The sequence below is a fragment of the Podarcis melisellensis genome, assembly GCF_964234715.1.
Source record: "Podarcis melisellensis genome assembly, chromosome: 2".
Lineage (NCBI taxonomy): Eukaryota > Metazoa > Chordata > Lepidosauria > Squamata > Lacertidae > Podarcis > Podarcis melisellensis.
The window spans coordinates 35,933,078-35,941,386 of record NC_138529.1 but is presented as its reverse complement, the minus strand read 5'-3'; the positions used below and the strand labels follow the sequence as shown (position 1 = coordinate 35,941,386).

The 8,309-nt window shown below is 41.7% G+C and overlaps 1 protein-coding gene across 8 annotated transcripts in view; it reads left to right on the top strand.

Annotated features, from left to right (window-relative positions):
• Positions 1 to 3,178: 3,178 nt before the first annotated feature.
• TNRC6C (trinucleotide repeat containing adaptor 6C) overlaps positions 3,179 to 8,309 on the top strand; it is a 115,627-nt gene continuing 110,496 nt past the window's right edge. For 2 of the 8 annotated variants that reach the window (XM_081897438.1, XM_081897437.1), the window contains exon 1: positions 3,180 to 4,708. The gene's annotated coding sequence lies outside the window, so the exon portion shown is untranslated. Of the gene's footprint in view, positions 4,709 to 8,309 lie in introns of all 8 variants that reach the window. The other 6 variants (XM_081897439.1, XM_081897440.1, XM_081897442.1 and 3 more) reach the window with 5 other exon arrangements.

Below are 8,309 nucleotides of genomic sequence, written 5' to 3'. Positions count from 1 at the left end.
ATCACATGGAGACCATCATGATCACTGCTACTCTGAGAACTGCTTGTGTGATTTGCTGTCTGCTTCCTCCTGAACCCCATGTTTTAAGTTCACAGATGCTTGCAGTTATAAAGCCTGGCCAAAAGGATAAGTTTGGCCATGCACTTTAATTGGGAAGGTAGGGCTGAAAGCTTCCTGGAAAAAGTTGCAGGGCAAAGGGTGTGTATTCCTAAATGATATGTGGTTGGGTGTTGAGGAAGTAGGAGGGACTGTCACTGCTATCAGATATTCCTGTGATGCAAAGAAAAAGTGAAGCAGCCACATTTCTATTTATACACTGCTCTTCCTCTCACAGAGTACAGAATGGTGCACAAAATGATAAAATACAATACAGCAATAATAATGAAAACCATCTATTATAACAACGCAACTAAATAACAGGCAAGACATGAAGCATGGTATCAGCAGTAAGACCATAATCTGTATTTGTACCTGAAACTTGCGTGAATAGCTGTGTCATTGGTTGCAACCTAAAACTTAACAGTGTGGAGGCTAGCCATATTTTCCACAGATGAGGTGCTGCCACTGAGAAGGCTCTACCTCTTATCACCAACATCCACATGACTTAATATTTTACTATGATCAAATTGACAAATTGCCTGGTTAATTTACTGCTATACCAACTTTAATTTTAGTATCCTCAGCTCTCAGCCTCCTTACCTGCTGAGTATCTCTGCAAATGAATTCTCCCATGTCAATCCTTTGCGAGATCCTTTTCAGTCAGTTAGGTCCTTCACAGATGCTGCATTGTGGGCAGCTTTCTGTGAGATCTTAGAATGTTTGTGAGAAATGAAGCCCAACCGAAGCCTGGGGGTGGAGTGATGCAGGCAACAAGCAATCGTTTTAGTCCATTTTATACTGATTTTCTTGTTTAAAGCTGGACACAGCTGGAGCAGATTTTTCTTTTTTGCCCTTGCAACTTTGTCACCATCTTGTTTTGATGTAGGTGTCCATTTTTATGTGTACCACATGTGTGTTTAAAAGATTGTTTGTTCATACTGTACTTAGGAGTTAAGTGAGGAAGGGAACCAAATTTATGTTATTGAGACTTTGTTGCTTATTAATTAATATGAAGCAAAAGGGCTTCTAGCAATAATTTACATCCCACTTAACAAGTTTAGGTTCTTGATGCAAAAGCATCTAGGAGTTTGAACCTATGGATGCAACTTGAGAAATCCACACATTTCTATAAAACAGGGAGACACAGCATGATCTGATGCACTTCCACAAGGCTAGATTTACACACTGGATCTAATAAATTTCCAACAGAATTCTCCTTATGTGCTTTCCTGGGTCATACAGAATCCATAGCATAGGGTGCATTCCATTGCAGGTGCATTTTCCTCCCTTCCTTACAACTGTTACTAAACATGCCAAGCAATTCACAGTGATGTATTGGTGTGCGGGGACGCACGCGTGCGCGCACACACACATGCACAGCCTGTCTGGCACTGGCACATCCTGCATTGGCAAGCTCAGTTTGTTTTTGTTTTACTAGCTGTTCTTGCAGCCCTCTGGGGATCTCAGATGGGAGTTAGTTTCCTTTCTCAGTAATGGTAGGTTTTGAAATTAGATTTGTCTGGTGTCAGGCTGTGACCCTGATCTTTCTATTGGGGTGCGAGGGGACATTTAAGTAGCCACTAAACTGTAAGGGATAGGAACTCTTGTAAACAACAGACTATGAAAAAAAACAGCCAAAGCAATTGGTTGGCTGTCAGGCAGGATAACAGAATGTTGGGGAGCATGCTGTCATTATCTCCCCCCCCCCATATATTTTATTTTGACATCACAAAAGCTTGTCTGCATGTCTGGAAACTTCAGCTAAGTGTACTGTGGGCTGGTTTGTTTTGCATCAATAACTCTGGGTTTTGAATTTGCATGGGTGTTGTTTTTTAACACAGCCACCCCTCCAATTCTGCCATATCACAGATCACATCTGTCTCTATGGCCATTGTTTTGTGGTGCTGCCATGGCACAGAAGCGTGGATGCAGCCCTTCACAGTGGCACCATAGTACAAAAATATGGATTGAAGGCAGTTTCCTATTAATCTGCTTGATTTTTTTTATTCAGGTTCCTACCACAGCTCCCACCAAATCAGAACCTCTCCATGTTCACAGTCTGCACCATGAACATTACTGCTGCCATAGTGCAATATTATTGATCTGTTTTTGCACACAGCAAAGCTGTCAAGTGCACATGCCATATTATGCTGCCGTTCATGGGCACGGATGTGATCTCTTGTGTGGTAATTTAAAAATATGTACATTTGTGAGGGATGCTTTAAGGTCCTTTTTTATGAAGATGATGCAGTCGGTGGGTACAGATAGGATCTGTTGGAATTCCATAGAAAAACACAGACGACACATGTCCTGTGGCATCCCCCAGATCTCTGACATTTACAGGGCAGTCTGTACGCACCAATGTAAGCTTTAATTTGATGCTCGGGTGGGGGCGGAATTTTGTGTAAAAACTAAGCAAATTCATTCGCTTTCATTCAGAGGAGCCGACTTGTAACCCCCCCCTCAAAATCTTTCAAAACAGCAGCGCCAGGTTTCTGCAGAGCTAAAAATAACAACAGCAATATACTGAAGCAGATGCAATTCAAGCGCAGGCTAATCGAGTATTATGCATATAGATAGATAGATAGAAACAACCCCCAGTGCTATGTTTTCCCGTGCAAAATTACCACAGCAAAATTCCCCATCATTTTCATTCCAAGCCTGTGCTTTTTTTTTTCCACCTGCAACGCGGACGGACCGTATCTGATAGCTCCCTCCGTGCAGATTAGGTAACACACAAGATGGACGGAGGAGAAAGGCAGGCAGGCAGGCGGGGGGGGGGGGAGTGCGCAGCGAGCAACAGGGAAAGGCATCAGCTCCGGCTCTCAGGCGGACGAGATGAGAGCGAGGGAAAGGCGGAGCTGCGCGACTCCTGCCGTCACGCCATTGGCTCTCCTCCCCACCTCATTTGCATGTCTCAGAGCTTTCTTTTATGCCTGTTCCCCCCCCAACCACCACGTGACTTGAGCGGCGGACGAGACTTCCTGTTTGAGGTTGGGGAGGGGAGGAGGGAGTAACTCTCGCGTCTCCTTGCCCCCCCCCTCCGCGCTCCGTTGTGGTCTCGCGCTGCCTGCCTGGCGGGGCTCTTGTCAGTTAGTAACAAAATGGCTGCGGTGGCAGCAGCTCTGCTCCTGAAGCGGAGGACAGAGGCGGCGGCGGTGGTGGTGCAGGCGGCTGCTGCTACTGCTGCGAGGAGGAGCGGGGGGCCGGCCCGGCAGCATCACTGAGCTCGGCGGCATCGCCTGTCCCGCCAGCGGCCCAACCCCCTTCCCCTCCGAGCGAAAGCTCCGTCCGAGGAGCCGCTCCTGCTGCCTCCACAAATCCCCCGTATCTCTCCCCCCCCCGAAAACCTCTCTCTCTCTTGAGTCCCTGTGGAGGGGAAGGAGAGCGAGCGAGCGAGCCTGCTGGATCCTGCTACTGATTGGGTGGATCCCACTGGGAGAGAGCCTGACGGACCTCCTTATGAGAAACTCAACGGCTGGATCGCCCTGGGATCCGTGGATCCTGACCCTGTGAGAAAGAAAGAGACTGGATTTCGCCTTCTTTTCTGGATCCACCTATGTTTGGCATAGCTGGGTGGATCCCCATGAGAGAGACTGGTGGACCCCCTCGACAGCAAGAAGCTTATCTCCTGGATCCTTTTAGGATCCCTGTCTATCAGAGAGACTGCTGGACCTCCCTTCCTTGGATCCACATATGAAAGGCACAGCTGGTGGATTTCGCTGGCATCTGTGGATCCTTGCCTTCTGAGACACTGCCTGGATTGCTCTCCCCCTTGGATCTGCCTGAGAGAGACTGCTAGATCCTTTTCCTGCTTGTGTTCCACGTCTCTCCTCCCTTTTTAGAGAGACCGTACTGGGTACTTCTTGTTTGGATGTGAGACTCTTCTGGATCCCCCGTGGCTCCTTTTTGTTTTTCCTAAGCTATACCCTTATACACTTCTGGATGGGTACAATTTTCTCCATTTTAATTTGCACTTTTGAAAACAAAATATTCAGATGCTCATCCATATAAACTGAGAAACTCCCAAACACATATTTTTTAAAAGCTGTGTTCTGATCAATTAGAAAGCATAACATTTTCCACTCTCTCACATCCCAACAGTTCATTTTTGCTGCAACCACGTACATTTAATTTTAGAACAAAATTCCGTGTGCAAAACTCTAGCTGGGGACTCATAACTGCTAGTTCTGCTTCACTGGAAATAAAAAAGATATTTTAAAAAAGGACCTGCATCTGCTGCACTTCTCTGGGCTGGAATCAAACTGGAGCTTTTAGCTCTTCTACTTGGATACTGTTGATTTCTTGTCTGGTTTCCCCAACCCCCTCCCTCCTCCTTTGTGGCAGGTTATTTTTGGTGGTTTTTTTTTTATTGGAACGGGCATAAATATTAAAAATAATAATCAAACAACTGACTTTCTTGGCCGTGTGAGATTTTTTTCGTATTCAACGTGAAAAAATACGGGTACTTTTTGTAAGAAAAAGCATTAAAGAAAGAAAGGAGCACGCTAGTGAAACTCCCAGACGCCAGACAAAATATTCACTTGTTCTTTTTCAAGGAGACTGAGTCGAAAGCTGCCAAAGAGCCCCAGAAGGAAACGAAGCAAAGGTAAGAGGAGGGCCATTCCCTTCTCTTAATTGGGAGGCAGGAAAAGTTAAAAATGTAAAAGACCTTTTAAGTAATTCAGTGCATGCGGCTCCCCGTGCAATAAGTACAGAACAGAGCTGTTTTCTGTAGTGTTTCTTAAAAAATGTGCTGTAGTCAGTAAAATAATAGATCTATGAAGTGCTTTCTAATAATAAGCTATTATATTCAAAGATTAAAATAGACTTGGATGCCAGCTTTAAAAACTTCAGTATTTATCAGGCATATTTTGCATGTAGTTCCTTGTCCCTGCAAAAAAATCCCACACCACATCATGCACATGAGAAAATATGGAAAAGATAATAAATTATGGAACAGAATTAATCTTAAATTATTTTAGTGTGTGCATGCTGTTGATAGCATCTCACATTACCATGTGATGCAATGTTTGGAAAATAGTGATAATTAGCCTTGGCAATTTGTCTTGGTTTAAGTGTAGCTAGAATGGAAAAGCTGATTGAATGTAACCAACTGGAGAAAACTTGAACTTCATCCTTGATTGCCTACAGTCAAGTATAAAAAGATGACTGGATCTTTTTTTCAGTATTTCTTTAGAATGTTGGCTTCTTTTGTGTCTATATTATTAAGTTCTTTGTTGGAGTAAAATATTTTAGCATATTTTTGTGTCACCAGTTTTTCCTTTTATGGTAGCAATGATTAATGGAGCAAACCATCAGTTACTAAAGTATCAGGGTCAAAGTAGGATTTCAGTGTGTACAAAATTCTGCCTGTGCAAATTTTATTAAAAGTATTTGGAAAACCCTCTGCTTCATTTGCTTCAAAGCTTAAACTTGGAAGTGCAGTAGTCCATGCACAGAAGGTTGCTATGTTTTCAAAATATAGAAAATGTTATCTATGGCTCACTTAATAGAGAATGCCTTGGTAGATATTTTAGTTAGTCGCTTTATAAAGACCAGTCTTTAATTTTAGTTTAATGTCCTCTGTTGGAGAGTTTTTCTCCATTTAAACTCTGTGTGTAATAGGGACAACCCATTGTTTTGTTTTCTAAGTCAGGGTAGACCTATCTACTCTGTAAATAAGGTAGTGGTGTTCATTAATTTCAATGATTCTACTCTGAATAGGATTAACATTGGTGACCACCCAATAGTTCCATTGTAATTTTGGCAAATGTTTATAATATCAACTCCTTCTTAGAGATATTGAAATGTGGGTGAGAGAGAAACCAAAATCCTGGCTGAATTGGAATATATAAGAACAAGTAATTGTCACTTATTTTAGTGAACCTCATTGGATGCATCAAATTTTATGGGTAAATTGTTGAGATGCAGCAGATAAACACTTAGCAATACAGACATAAGAACACATAAGGAAGAAAGAAGAAGACAGCTGCAATAAACTATAGATATGTTTTTAAGAGCCCATAATATATCGTTATGATTTCTACGTAGTGAGACTCACTTCTGACTTGTTTTTCTATGTTTTGTGTGGCTGTCAAGATACACATTTAGTAATTATTTAATTTTCCTCATAATCCAGATAGAGTTGAAGAGTTTGTCAATGAGTAAAGCTTATGATTTAATCTTTCCCCCATAGCTGGTTGTTGGAATTTCCAGTCATCATCTGACACCCTCTTCCTTCTACCCTTTCTGGCTACTGATACCTAACTGTGAACTCTGATACCAAACAGTGCATCAGAAATATTTAATATTCACTTCACAGCTACAGGCATGTTTTATTCATACAGTTATTTTCCTGTTATCTAATATTATCAATTTTCTGTGCAAGCATTTGGTAACTTTCAGTTTTCTGAATACCTTTCGCAGATACCTTTTGGTAGAAAAGGTGGAAAAGACTATTTTTTTTTTTTAACCACTTGTGCCTTTTCTGTTGCTTTTTTAAAACTTTTGTTAGTTGGTTATAGATTTTAAATGTAATTTTTACCTGATGATCGTTTGATGTCCTAGAGCATTAGTAGTGGCAAGTTATGATGCTTTCTACTTTTGTCACCTGGGACATGCATGGATTAGTAAATAAGGTACATTATGAAAGAGAGATTCCTACTAATGCCGTAACCAAAGCAATTATGATGCATTCTGTGAACTCCTTGTCAGAGATGCTTCCATTGTAAAACTGACTATTGCACTGATCAAAAAAGAAATGGGCTGAGTGAGCACTAGGACTCATAAAGATAGCTCTTTCAGTGCATAGGTGGGAAAACCCAACATGTTTTCCACTATCAATGCATTCTGAAAGAGAAAATGTGCAAATGACAGGAATGGAAACTTGAGTTCATGGTGAATAATGCAATGAAAAACCTTAACCTAGTATGCGGCAGCTGTGAAAAAAGCGGATTGCATGCAAGGGATCATGCCTTTACAATATATGATGTGGCCACATTTGGCATTCTGTGTACGGATTTGGTTGCTGCTTCTCAAAAGGATGTTGTAGAGCTGGAAAAAGGGTAGCAAGCAAAATTATCTGGAGGCTGGTGCGGAGAAACTGGACTGAGAAGTATCTTCCTCATACTATAAGTATGGGGGTGTCATCCTATAAAGTTGAATGGTGGAAAATTGAGGATAGACAAAAGGTAGCACTTCTTCAGACAGTGCATAGTTAAAGCTATAGAATTTGCTTCCACAAGATCTGCTGATGGCCAACTTAGATGACTTTAAAAGGGAACTAGATGAATTTATAAAGGGTAAGGCTATCAATGGCTGCTAGTCATGATGGCTAGATGCTACCTCTAGGATTAGAGGCAGATTGCCCCTGAATACTAATTGTTGGGGAACAGTGGGAGAGGGCTATCTTCCTCATGTCCTGCTTGTGTGCTTCTCATAGGTGTCTGGTTGGTTATTTAGGAAATGGGATGCTGGACTAGATAGGCTTTTGGTCTTTCTTATATAGCAAGGCTCTTCTTATGTCAAAAAGCAGGCCATAAAACACTTTAATGGTGCAGTCTTATGCATGTTTACTTTTATACTTCAGTCACATTGATTACTACAAGGGAAGTGAGTATAGGATTACAGATGAAAAGCACAATATTATTCCACATGGGGTTTATTTTTGTGTCCTTACACAGTGTGATTAACTGTTGAATCTTCAATACCTCATGTATTTCTAAATAGTATGCCAGTATTAGTTTGTTCTTCAGCCCTGTGGGTGTTAGCTCATCAAGGGCAGGTGTCCTAAGCCATCAGTCTGAAACTATGGTGTATCCTTTTTCTGCTTGGACTGTTGGTCATGTCTTTGGGAAATGCATATCACATTCTTCTAGAATAGGTAGCGAAAGCTAATACACAGTGGGAGAGATGAAAGACAAAGAAATGGGCCATCGACTTATCATATGTTGACCAACATATTAGACACTTGTCTAATAAGATCACTGGCTAGTAGTTCCTGGTGTTGACCCTCATATTAGGCTTCTTCAACATATATTCTACAGTAACAGCAAAAGGGATCTTCATTTTGAAAATAATTTCCAGACTAACCACCTGAAGGCTAGACACCATGTATTGTTTGGAAGAGGTCCTTTAATCACTTTCACCTAGCAGTAGTATTTTGCCCTGTTGCTAAGAAGGAATGGGGTTTTATAATTACTTTTGTG